Genomic DNA, 14,440 nt, shown 5'->3' on the forward strand with positions numbered 1-14,440 from the left:
ACTGAGTTTAAGAAAATATAAACTATGTTAGTCAAAATAATTGTATAGAAACACCAGAAATCAAGTGGATAAAATAACTAAAGATGGAAACATTGAGACACAGAAAAGATAGATGAGATTTAGAGGTCTGACATTCAAATAACAGTGTATCCTGAAAGGGAAAATATGTAAGATTGAGAAGAAAAATAGCCAAAGGATAACACACACACACACACACACACAAAATTGTTTATGGTTATATAGTAAATTCTAAGAAAGGATTCTAAAACAATAAAATAAAAGAACGGCCCAGTCACAGACATATGTCAATGTGAATTCTCATAATACCAGGAATAAAATAGAGATTTGAATCCTTCTAGGGTGGAAGGAAATGTTTACTAAAGCAAACAACACATATCAAGAAGGAAGGAAGGTGAATATAGCTTTAAAACTCTTAAATTTACTGAGGAGTCTTGAAGATATGGAAGTATGGAGAATAAAGTCATTTTCTGATGGGCTACAGCAATTTTGAGCAAGAAGCCAGCTCAAAATATTATAAAATGTATTAGTTGATATATAACAAAATAAGGAAGTAGGGCTATTAACATGGTTAGTCCCTATTCTAGTAGAGATATTTAACCCCAAAGATGCAAAATAAGGGAAAAAACAATTAAGTCAACACATTTTTAATCTAACTCTTGCCAGCTGGCCGGGCTGGCAAGATGAGCTGGGTTCAAAGAGCTGGCTTCAGCAATAAACTGAAAAAATGGCAGAGAAACCAAGTAAAACATGAACATGAGTTTCTAAGAATGAGGGAAGAATGGCTCTGTGACCTTAAGGGTCAGCTCCATACTGGGCAGCACTGGAAAGGGAGGAAGAGAGAGAGAGAGCACACCCAGAACCCCTCTACTTATTAGGGAAAATGCATTCAATAGAATATTCATCCAAATAAGGCAAAGAATAGGGTTTCTAAAGGTGGAGTATTGCTTGGTCATGTCTTGTGGTCAGCAGATTGATTGACATCTTGGCAAGTCACACCCATCTCGGGTGCTGTGTGGGATCACAGGCAGAGTGAGAGGAAAGGCACACTTACATTGCACACTCAATCAGTGCAGAATGCCAGACCAGTCCCCTCATATTGTTCAAATGCACATAGCTCAAACACACAGCCCATGGATGGCACGTGACACATAACTAAAGGACACTGAAAAAATATGCATACACATATATGTTTACACACATATACATATATATGTGTGTATATATGTATATATGTATGTATATATACTTCGTTTGAAAGAGAATATATTTAAGTCATAATTAGAATTTTGGTTCACAAAGTTGCATATGCAAGGAAGATGGCAATTTTTATCTTCACTAAGAAGTGTAGATAAATTGCCTTCCACCACTACAAATCAATTGACATCTTTACCTACCCCTCTGTGAACCTAAATGATTAACTCTGATTGCATGAACTACCTTTCTAAAGATGAAGAAAGAAAACTTCTTTGTGTGATCACAATTTTTTTCTTGGAGTAATTTCTCATTTCTGATTAGCAATCTGCTCCTTCCAGTTTGTAGCATGACTACAAAGTTGTAAACATTTTTTTAACAATTCCTCTTTCCTTTTCATTCAAATATTGGACTTTGGATTTAAAGAAAATTGGTAGTGCATAAAGATTTTTTTCTTTTCAGAAAGCAGAAGGAGTGGTGATTTAACTAAAATTTTGCACATTTTTATTAGTTCCCATTAACTCTACTAACATCTAAAATATTTATCACTCCACACCTGCAGTAAAGATGGTTCTCTCTGTTTATGTTAACTCTTTAACTAACTCAATTGTAGAGAAGACAATTTTTGAAATATTGCAATGTTATAAATATGAATTGTCTTTTAAAATTTAAGACACATTTATTAAAAGTCTTTTTTTGAAGCATGGGCTAGTTATGAGATTAAAAATGTTTCTGTAAGAGCAAATGATTTGGGAACTGTAGGTGTATTTCAGGAGTCTAGTGTTTGCACAGCATGTGTGAGGCCTTGGGTTCAATCCCTAGAAAAATCAAATAAATGGCTATTAGAATATTTAATAAAGTCAGAGTAGTGATCTTTCTATTCTATTTTAAAATAAAATTTAGTTAATAGAATCCATGTACTTTAAATTTGTTTTAATTCATTGAACTTATAAATATGTCCTTAAATAAATTCCTTAAATCAGAAGATTTTATTTTTGCAATATTCAATTGCTTTTTTTTCATGGTTTTAGTACCTTACTTTAATCTGGCAACATTCTACAACTAATGCTATTTTAATAATAATAGTAAAAAAAACCCTCCAGAGTCAATATTCTCTTCGAAATATGATTATAGTAATAGAAAGCTCTGGGTTAAAATTCTGTGTTCTTTCTTTAATAATTCATAATTTCTTAAACATTCACATCTATCACATCAGTTTAAAGAACAATCTGTCCCCATAACTCTGCTGGAAATGTGTTTATTTGTTTAGACAGATGGGCATGCCCTGAGGTTCTCTCTCTAGCTTAAATGCACAATTGGCTTTATGATTTTAAGAAACAGATGATAAAAAAAACGAGCTGTATACACAAAGCTTGTTTGGAATGTTCAACAATGGAAACCCAACATGACAAATCTTTCAGTAGTCATAACTCCTAAAATGTGGCTTTTTGCACTAAGGATATACTATTTATACTTTAATTGCAATATTTTGGCTAGATTTTTAAATAGTTTCCAATGCAAACAACAAAAATTTAGACACTAAAAATTGATTCTTTAAAAAACCGCCTATCATGATCCATAAGTAATGGCAATAATCAACAGCTGTGACTACTCAAATGTATATTAGTTATATTTTATAGCAAAAATAAATATTTTCATGTTGAGAAATTAATTTTCCTATTATTTTACATATCTTTGAAAGAAATATATGAGTTTATAGCAATCTGTGGGACAAATTTTTCTGTGTGCAATATTTAAAAAATATGAGAAATTATATATCTATCAAAATTATATATCTATTAAAAGTCTTTTTTTGAAGCATGGGCTAGTTACGAGATTAAAAATATTGCTGTAAGAGCAAATGATTTGGGAACTGTAGGTGTATTTCAGGAGTCTAGTGTTTGCACAGCATGTGTGAGGCCTTGGGTTCAATCCCTAGAAAAATCAAATAACTGGCTATTAGAATATTTAATAAAGTCAGAGTAGTGATCTTTCTACTCTATTTTAAAATAAAAATTTAATAAAAGAAAAGAAATCTATGTTCTAGAATTCCATCTCTTTTTAATTGTCTCTCTTTGAAGAGAGACTCCATAACTTTTCCACAGGTCTGATCCTTTCTTAGTGGTTTACAAAGCAAAAATATGTAACACACACATACACTATTAATTTGAAAAATGTCCCACAAATTCTGGAAATATGAAACCCAAACTTTAAAATATGGATTATTAAGCAATCCACAATAGTGTTTGCCATTCTTGCTAAGATATCCAAACACTACACTTAAAGAAAAAATCCTTATAACACACTGAGGAACATTGTTTTCCACACATTTTTTTTCCCAAGATTTATTGCAAACTTAGTGTGTTATTTAAAGCTTCCTCTAATCTCAATAACATGTGTTTGTATGTCTTAAGTTTTTGGGTGAATGCTTGACCATCCACTTAGTACCTCCAGTTTGGTAAAAGCAATTTTTTTTCACATTTTTTATTGTCTCTGTCATTTTCTTTTTTTTCTTTTTTTTATTGGTTGTTCAAAACATTACAAAGCTCTTGACATATCATATTTCATACATTTGATTCAGGTGGGTTTTGAACTCCAAATTTTACCCCAAATACAGATTGCATAATCATATCGGTTACACATCTACATTTTTACATAATGCCCTATTAGTCACTGTTGTATTCTTCTACCTTTCCTATCTTCTACTATCTCCCCTCCCCTCCCCTCCCATATTCTCTCTCTACCCCATCTACTGTAATTCATTTCTCTCCTTGTTTATTTTCCCATTCCCCTCACAACCTCTTATATGTAATTTTGTATAACAATGAGGATCTATCTCCATTACCATGCAATTTCCCTTTTCTCTCCCTTTCCCTCACACCTCATGTATCTGTTTAATGTTAATCTTTTCTTCCTGCTCTTCCTCCCTGCTTTGTTCTTAGTTGCTCTCATTATATCAAAGAAGACATTTGGTATTTGTTTTTTAGGGATTGGCTAGCTTCACTAAGCATAATCTGCTCTAGTGCCATCCATTTCCCTGCAAATTCCATGATTTTGTCATTTTTTTAGTGCTGTATAATACTCCATTGTGTATAAATGCCACATTTTTTTTTATCCATTCATCTATTGAAGGGCATCTGGGTTGGTTCCACAGTCTAGTGATTGTGAATTGTGCTGCTATGAACATCGATGTAGCAGTATCCCTGTAGTACGCTCTTTTAAGGTCTTCAGGGAATAGTCCGAGAAGGTCAATAGCTGGGTCAAATGGTGGTTCCATTCCCAGCTTTCCCAGGAATCTCCATACTGCTTTCCAAATTGGCCGCACCAGTTTGCAGTCCCACCAGCAATGTACAAGAGTATCCTTTTCCCCACATCCTCTCCAGCACTTGTTGTTGTTTGACTTCATAATGGCTGCCAATCTTACTGGAGTGAGATGGTATCTTAGGGTGGTTTTGATTTGCATTTCTCTGACTGCTAGTGATGGTGAGCATTTTTTCATGTACTTGTTGATTGATTGTATGTCCTCCTCTGAGAAGTGTCCGTTCAGGTCTTTGGCCCATTTGTTGATTGGGTTATTTGTTTTCTTATTGTTTAATTTTTTGAGTTCTTTGTATACTCTGGATATTAGGGCTCTATCTGAAGTGTGAGGAGTTCTTTTTTGTGGTACGGTGGTTGAATCCAGGGGTGCTCAACCACTGAGCCACATTCTTAACCCTTTTTTTTATATTTTATTAGAGACAGAGTCTAGCTGAATTGCTTAGGACCTTGCTAAGTTGCTGAGATTGGCTTTGAATTCCCTATCCTCTTGCCTCAGCCTCCAAGCCCCTAGGATTACAGGCCTATGCCAACATGCTCGGCTTTCATGCATCCTTTAATGCAGTTAAAGAAAATAATTGTGAGGATATCAAATTCTAGATTGACTTATGCTTCACCTTAGCCTAAAAATACATTTAGATATGGCAGCAAAGATTAAATTCAAATTGGTACATTTATAGACAAATCATACAATTTTCTAACCATCATTATCATCAATCATTATCTAAGACTGTTAGTTAAAATAAGTTAAAAATATAGCATCAATTAAACTAATCATAAACTGCTAAAGGTACATACTTTTCTTGTTGAAGTTTCCAATAACTATAAGTAAATGTATATTTACATTTATCACAATTTTAGGTAAAATTCTTACTGTGGCATCTCTTTTCTTAGAAACACTACAATATTCTTGATTCCAATTCATGCATTTTTTCAAGTTTCAGAGCCACGTATCAATAGCACAGAATGCCAAGGTATTATCATTTCTGAAAGCAGTAAGTCTTAGCTTAGTTTTTTAGGAAAATTACAGGTAATGTCATTGTCTAAGATGTCACCATCATCTGTAATCACTCTCGATTTTATTATCGTTACTATTTTCCTATCCTTCAAAAATACTAAGGTGTTATGAAATGATATTTTAATGGTAAATTGAAAAAAAAAAAAAAACATTGTTGGATTTTCTTTGCTCAAAATGCTACTCCATGTGTAAAAATCAAGGGTGCAGTCATGTTGAGTATATTATAGTTCATTCCAATTACACCTATCCAGGCTTACTTGAGAGTTTAAAGCTCAAACTAGAAGTAAGAATACCATTCTATGCCCACCCACTACATTCCATTTTATTGACAGAAGTTATGTTTATTAGCATAGAGGATTATTTCCTATTTTAATAGATCCATATCTGCCTGACCATTTCTCATCATGCTTATGTTTACAAATCATACTGTACAGAAAAAAAAAAAAAAAAACTTGAACAAGAACTGCCAAACTAAGCTAAGGAATAAATAACAAGCGCATAGCCTGTTTGTACAGTCCATGAGCTATGAATGGTTTTTACAGTTTTAAAAAGTAGTCAATAAAAGCCAAACAAACACACAAATACATCAAGGACAAAACAAACAAACAAACAAAAACACCCAAAAGTCACAATGAACGATATTCAAAGGGACCTTGTGTAGGAGGGTCCCTTAAAGCTTAAAATATTTACTCTAGTCCTTCAGAGAAAAAAAATATTAATCTCTGCTCTACATAGTAGTGTATTATTCACTCAGAGTGTTTTTTTTTTTGTTGTTGTTGTTGTTTTGTTTTCCTAAATACATTTTTGTTGTGTGGGAGTAGTGTGGATTTAACTCAGGGGCACTCGACCATTGAGCCACATCTCCAGCCATATTTTTTATTTAATTTAGAGACAGGGTTTCACTGAGTTGCTTAACACCTCACCATTGCTGAGGCTGGCTTTGAACTCGCAATCCTCAGGTCTCAGCTTCCCAAAACCACTGGGATTACAGGCATGCACCACCATTTTTGAAGAGCAATTTTATTTGTGCAGTAAGATTGAGACAAAGAAATAATAATTCCTATGGCTAACCAAACACATGCATAGACCCTCCCATTATCAAAATTCCCCACCAGAGAGGGATACTTGTTACAATTTATGAACCTACATTGATACAATCACTCAAGGATCATAGTTCCCATTAGGGTTCATTAATGATGTTCTATGTTCTTGTTTGGTTTTACAAAGGCCTATGTATTATGCATATCCATTATTATAGTTTAATATCAATGTATTCTTCACCTCCTTACAAATAATTGTGCTGTACATCTTCATCCCTCCCTCCTGCCAATTGCTGACAATCATTGATCTTTAAAATCTTCATAGTCTTGTCTTTCTCCAAAAGTATACAGCTTTATCAGAATGCCTACTTTCACTTAGTAATGTGCATTTAAGTTTCCCCTATGTCTTTTCATGGTTTTTGTTTGTTTGTTTGTTATTCATTTTTTATTATTAGTTGTTCAACAACTCATTTATATTTAGCACGTGTAATACTGCATTAAGTGTCATTTAGTTATCCATTCACCTACCGCTAGACATTTTGGTTGATTCCAGATTTGGGCAATTATGAATAAAATTGCTATAAACACCCATGCTCAAGTTTTTAGGTAGACATAATTTTCATTTTATTTGGGTAAATACCAAAGAGAATGACTAACAGATCCCATAGTAAGAATATGTTTAGTTTTGTCAGAATCTCGTGAATTGCACTAAATTTTCTACTTTCAATAACTCTCAGATTTTTCTATGATTACATACTGGTTTGGAAAGAAAACATGTAATCATTTGCCCTTTTGTATCTGCCATGGAAAAAAGAGTCTGAAGAAAATTAGCAAAACTCTTATTTGTATTTTTTGCCCTGTATTTTTTCCTAGCTATCTTTAAATTACCATCAGCAAGGTAGAAACCCCATCTTTCAATGTTTTCGTGCAAATTAAAATGCTTTGGTAAGCAATACAACATTTTTGTTTGTCTCACCAGAATTGTGAGATTTGGGATTAAGGGAAAAAATCTTCTCTTTCAAATGGGAAGCTTTTATTTCAATGTTTTTCTTGATTTCTTGAAGATGTTAGTACCATGGACTAAGCTTAATCATAATAAAATGTTACTGAGACAGTACCATAAAAAACTCCCTCTAGCCAAGGTCCTAGACATCCTTACTGTTGAACTGTAGAAAAGAGTAGATACATACCAACAACTATATCTGTTGAGTGGTGCTGTGAAGAATGATTTGCATATTTCATTTTATGCATTCTTCATAACCTTCTGCAAATGCTGTCATGCTTATTTTATATGTAAAGGAATCTGGGCAAAGTTTTGTAATTGTTATAAGCATTAATTCTTCAAAATAAGCAAACAAGGCCTGAGAATAATTGAAACATGAACACAAACCTATGATTGAATAAATGGATAAACCATGGTAATGTGTAAGGAAGGGAATCTCAAAAGCTATCTGTTGAAGCCATCTGACATGAAACTTTTTCTGATATACATCAAGGATGATTAGCTACAAAAAATTAATAGACAGAAAATCTATTCAAGACATTGAAATTATATATAGTGAAGAAAAACTCTTCTTTACCTGAGGAACAGCATAGTGGCCCAATTTCTTTAGGAAATTAACTATGAGGCAAAGGTTTATGAGCAAGTTGATATGAAATATCAGGTTAATATCTGGAATACTCTTTTCTTTTTTTGGTACTGTAATTGAACTCAGGGACACTGTGTTACTAAGCTAAGCTGCATTATCAGTCTGTGACTATAATTGAGTGTCATGTTGCTAAAGGGGAGACTAAGCTGTCAGGGTATAGCATACACTACAATCTCCTCTGCTCTTTTCAAATCCTCATGCTTTACAAGATAATTTTATTCCATCTGTGAATACTTCCTTATGAATCTGGTGTTTTGTTGTTGTCCCTCATCCCAAGGAATTATTAAATTGGAAGGTTTGCACAAAAATATGACACAAGTAAAAAGCTTCATTTATTTCCTTCTTACCTTGGCTAAGCATTCAAAACTCTCCTTAAATTTAGATCATGACATTTTAGGTTTACCCTATTTATTCCTCTTGGAGGAATCTAGAACCTTATGCTTGAAAGAATTGAGTCATTGTTTAACCTGGATGGTCAAAAAAGGCTGGTCTCACTAAAAGGTCTGGATCCCTTTTTCAGTTCCATACCATAGCCACTTCTCAGATTTCAAATCCTTGATGAGAAGGCTGATCCACAATGAAAAAAGCTCTGGAAATCAAGGTAAGATTTTGGTGATGAACTTCCCAGATCTTTTCCATGGAGGCCTATAATCCTTATTTAGATAAATATACAATGGGGAAAGAAAAATATTCAGATTTATTAAGAAAATGTCCTGTTTAAACAATCACAGTTTCAAGAACCACTAGCCTTATGCAATCAAGCACAGGAAAATATGCATTCTCCCAAATTTATTGCTTTGCATCAGAAATCATAATTTAACCAGCTACTTTAAACCTCTTTCTGAATGAAGTAGGAAACAATGTCAATAAAATGTTTAAGTACCTATGATCCATAATCTTGTATTAAAATCTGTATGGGAACATAATCATAATTTCAAATCAAAATGTCTGTCACACAAAATGTGTTTTGCAGGATGTTAACATAAAGGAACTAAGAAAGTGTAGTGCATTGTTGAATAGAGGAAATAACATATACTGAAATTTACATGTATTCAGTTTAATCCCTAACAAGCCAAATGAATCATGTATCATAAATAAAATATGCATTTAAAAACAAAATATATTCTTAAATGAAACTATCATTATTAAGAAAGATAACACTTGTTTTAATTTTAGGAAAATGTTTTATGATACATTGCATAACTCTTATACAGTATAAATTTACCCACTTGTATTAATTATTATAATTTCCTATGTAACATATCTATGTTAGCACTATATTAATTACTATCAAATAAAACAACATAGAGAAAGAAAACCATATGGAAACATTAATGATGAATATGTACATAAACTTTCTGAAAATGCTAGATACAGAGGTAGATAATTTTTTGAATAATGATCTAAAAGGAAGAATAAATAGATTTTAATAGGATCTTTCAAATTTTTATAGATATATACAAAATAATTTGCATAATATATCACAAAGCAATACAAATTATATTTCATAATGATTAGGGATAATCAGTTGAAGTGGAAGATAAAGAATTATAAACTAAATCTTTCATGATAAAAACAAATTAGAAGTCTGCAATCATTAGGACGAATTGTTTGAAAAAATATAATGTATTAAAGCTACCAAAATTGCCACTGAACTGTACGTTACATGAGTGAGCTTTGTGCTGTGCCATGGGCAAATATCTATATAGCTGTGAATTGATCAGAGTTTGTTGGCCATTATAGAAGGTATTTCTATTTCTTTCTAAGTGCTTCTGGTAAGAATAAAATTATATATTAAAAATTCAGTAGACTTTATAATTATGAAATAGATGATATTAAGTATGCAAAGACAAAAGTATACAACAAAAACCTGAAAAAAAAGTTGCATAAACACAAATTAAAAATTACTTATTTTGTCTAAGCTAAATTTTCATAGTAACATTATTAAATATTTAAAAATAATATAGATTTAAATATTTGATTTAAATATTTTATCAGAATATCATAAAATAAATATAGATTGGCTTCCCATTTATAATTTAGTTGAACACTAAATATTATTTTGACATGTCCTAGAGATTTATTTTACAATTGACTAGAAAATAATTATTCAGTGTGGAATGATAGAATCCAAAAAATTAATAGAACTCTAGAAAATACAAATGAATGGTATCCATGGGCAAGGAGGAGGTGAGGGAAATTGGAGGTGCAAGGGAATAAAATTGACCAAATTTAGCTATATATATATATATATATATATATATATATATATATATATATATGAGAATATATCACTATAAATCCCATTTGGGGGTTTAATTATAATAAACCAATTAAACAAAATAAATAAGAAATTCACTAGAGGAGACCAGAGGGAGGAATGGCAGGAAAGGGGAAGTATTAAGGAATGAAATTGATCAGTGTATGTTTGGTGGATGTACAGGTATTTCACAATGAATCACATTGTTATTTGCAATTATAATACACCAATAAAAAACACATTTAATTAAAAAAATAAAATATAAATGATGTATTAGAAAGTAACAATGTTGTTCATTCCTCAAAATTTATGTAAATATATATTTTAACTTGCCTTTAGCTTCTTTTTCTCACAATTAATTTATTAAGTAGCTGCAAATGCAATAGAAAAAAGTTAATGACTCCAAAGAAACAGCTACTTTTGATGTGGTTCTATCTTTTAATATTTATTTTTTAGTTGTAGTGGACACAATATCTTTATTTTTTTCATTTATTTTTATGTGATGCTGAGGATCAAATCCAGGGCCTATCATGTGCTAGCCAAGTGCTATACTGCTAAGCCACAATACCAACTCTAGTTCTAATTTTTGTTAGAATATTTTGGAATAACTTCCCTTCCCACAAGATACAATAATCTAGTGTAAATTTCAATTTTTACTGTTTTTCAAAATAGCATCTAATACTGTGAAAATATCTGGCCACGCATCTAATGATGCAGTTTACAAACTGATGATCTTGTTCTCTGTATATTTCTTTAGTTAGAAATACCCTTAATTGTTTTGCATAGAACACTCCAATTCATAGTACAGGAATAAGTTTGAGTTAATAATCTAATTGAAGATTTTAAAAGTAAAGACATTTTTGATATGTATGGGGTGTACCAAATTATATCAGAGTGAAAATTAGCACAAACTATTTAAAGTCTTTCTCTCAAGTGCCTAAAAATTTGGAAAATAAATTAATATTAGCTACTGACCAAATGACTACACTAAAACATCACTTTTTGCTGTTTATGTTACAAAGACTATTTTTTCCTCTTTAAGTATGAAGTATTTTTTCAAGGTCTACTTATGAGAAGATTTGATCAAGATAAAAGGGAGATAACTTCAGTTTGGTCACAAATGCAAGGATATTTCATTTTGGGAGCTAAATAGGAATGAATTGTCCTGAGTATGAAAAGCTATTTCTCAGCTAAAATAGGAAAAGAACAGATCAGACCACCTGTGACTATTATCCATATCTAGCACAAATAGCCCTGGTGAGAGAACAATATTGGTTCATTTTCTTCTTCAGAACACCGTGTATTTGCCAGAGGTGTGTTGTTTTTCTGCCTCTTTCTGACATATAGAAATAATAAGCTAGATCCTCCCCAGTGCCTAACTCACTACTCAAAGGTAAAGTTAGATTCTAAAGAAGAATCTTCCTCATTCTCATCCATAAACTTCCATTTGATCATTAAAAGAAAAAATTCAAATAATTAGCATAGCTATGATGTGTTTTTCAAATATAGGTTTGTATATTTGTATTCATCCATCTATGTGTATATATGTATATTCGTGTGTATATACAAATTTATTATCATATGTAATAAATGGAATTGTTTGTGGCTACAATTAACAAAACATTATTTCTATATGGGTTGACTTATTTTCTCATGTTTACATTTATACACATCTAAATAGATATATCATGTGAATAAAATAACAAACTGGTATTTTTAAGTGATTTAAGTATTTCACACCTTTAATATAATTTAATATCAAATAACATCATGTTTTAAAAATACAGGTCTTATAAATCATTCTGAATTTCTATAAGCATTCAGATTAAGAAGAAATTTCTTGTCTTTGTGTGATCTTATGGAAGTACTTTTATCTGTCTGAATCTACTTTTCTTATGTCAAAAGCAGCATAGTATTCTGTCATTGATTCATGCCGAAATTTGGCATCCAATGAACTACCTGAGGACAATTATTTATCAGCATTGATGCACTGATGCTCTTTTCATTCAAATTCAAGATTTCCTTTATTCAATTAAGATTTATTAATATATATTAGGTTACAGGTATATGGCAGAGAGACAAAGTATATGAAACTTAATTTATTAACATAAAATATGGAATTTAGTTAATAGAATAATGTATTTTGAAAGAATGTTAAAATTTATCTTGAGCAATATACATTACAATAAAAATCAACATAGCATACTGTGAAATTGATCAAATTGTATACAGTTCTTAGTGTATTTTTTTTGTTTTGTTTTACGGTTGTTATTTTATTTTTAAAATCTTCATTGTATTTCATTCAGGTAATACATACATTATCACTTAATGCTTGTATTAAGTGTATTCAGTCAATGGACAAAATACTTGAGTAAAAGAACTTACAGGGCGAATGGTTTATTTTATCTTACAGTTTTGAAGGTTTCAGTCCATGGTCAATTGGCTGCATTGCTTTGGATCTGAAGTAAGGCAGAACATCATGGTGAAGGGGAATAGTGGAATAAAACTTTCCTTATGGCAATTGGAAAGTAAAGACAGAGAAAGAGGGAGTGAGGAAGGGGCAGGGATCAGATGTTCCATTACAGGCAAACCTCTTGTCCTACTTTCTCCAACTAGGCCCCAACAACTTCCATTTCCTCCATTCCCCCATAATGTCATCAAATATGAAACCTTTAATGGATTAATCCATTCAGTCAGAGCCCTCATGAGCCAATCACTTCCTCAAATTCCCCCCTCTGATCACTGCTGCATTAGGCACCAAGACTTCAAAACATGAATTTTGGGGGAACAATTGTATCCAAATCATAACAATAATAAATGTATACTTATTTAATTGAAACCTAAGAACCTAAAAAATATAAAAAAATCATAATGTAACTGTAATATTTTATTGTCTTTGCACATCTTTTATCTATGCACTTTATTTACTGTTCTAGCATTATATGATTAGTAATCTCCAAGTTCACTTCTTAAATTATAATTTAAATCTTTAAACTTATCATTATAAGATACAAGATAAAATTTTTACATATTTATTTTATAATTCACACTTCATTGAGTAGAAATTTCATTAATTTTACCCATGTAGTATACATGGGTATACTACAAATAGTATACATGGGTATAATTCAGATATTTGCTATATTTAAAATGTGATTTTTCCTTGAACGTTTACGCATCAAAAATAATGTGATAAGTATTCTTATGAATAATTTCTAGTTTTCATTATTGCCTGTTAATATATTTCATTTAATAAAAGTCTCTGTTTAGGTGTCAGTAAAATTATACCCTTTAAGCTACAAATTTAGTACTACACCATTTTTAGTTTATTTCTAAATCCTCTTGACTTTGTCAGTTTCTTTAATCTTTTTTTAAGTTCTAGATGGACCTAATACCTTTATTTTGTTTACTTAGTTTTTTTTTTTTTTTTTTTTTTGGTGCTGGGGATCTAACCCAGTGCCTCATGTGTGCTAGGCAAGCACTTAACACTGAGCTACAATCCCAGCCCAGTTTCTTTGATCTTTATTGATTAAAAAAACATTGTATTATTTTGCATGAACACAAAGTGCTATTTATGCATATTTCTTCAGTAGTTCTTATGTACTACAGTAAGAAATGGGTCTCTTCTAATACTCAGAATGCTTTCTCACAGTTTGCCCAGGTTTACCTTTCCTTAATATCTTCATATATTTCCTTAAAAAGAAAAGTATATTAAATTGATACAAATCAAGAAATCACATGAAATTAAAAATTTTAGACTTGTACAGTTGATATTCTCCAGCTATTTTGGTTTTATACATTTCTGTCTATATTTTGAGAATTCATTAAGGATTACTCACAAAACACGATGCCTTCCCTTATTAGTCTTTCTATAATATTAATTGATGTGGCCACACATTTAATGCCTATTTACATTAAAATTCTTTTTTTTTGAAAAAAATTTGGT

The sequence above is a fragment of the Marmota flaviventris genome, chromosome 4 (genome assembly GCF_047511675.1).
Source record: "Marmota flaviventris isolate mMarFla1 chromosome 4, mMarFla1.hap1, whole genome shotgun sequence".
NCBI classification, from domain to species: domain Eukaryota; kingdom Metazoa; phylum Chordata; class Mammalia; order Rodentia; family Sciuridae; genus Marmota; species Marmota flaviventris.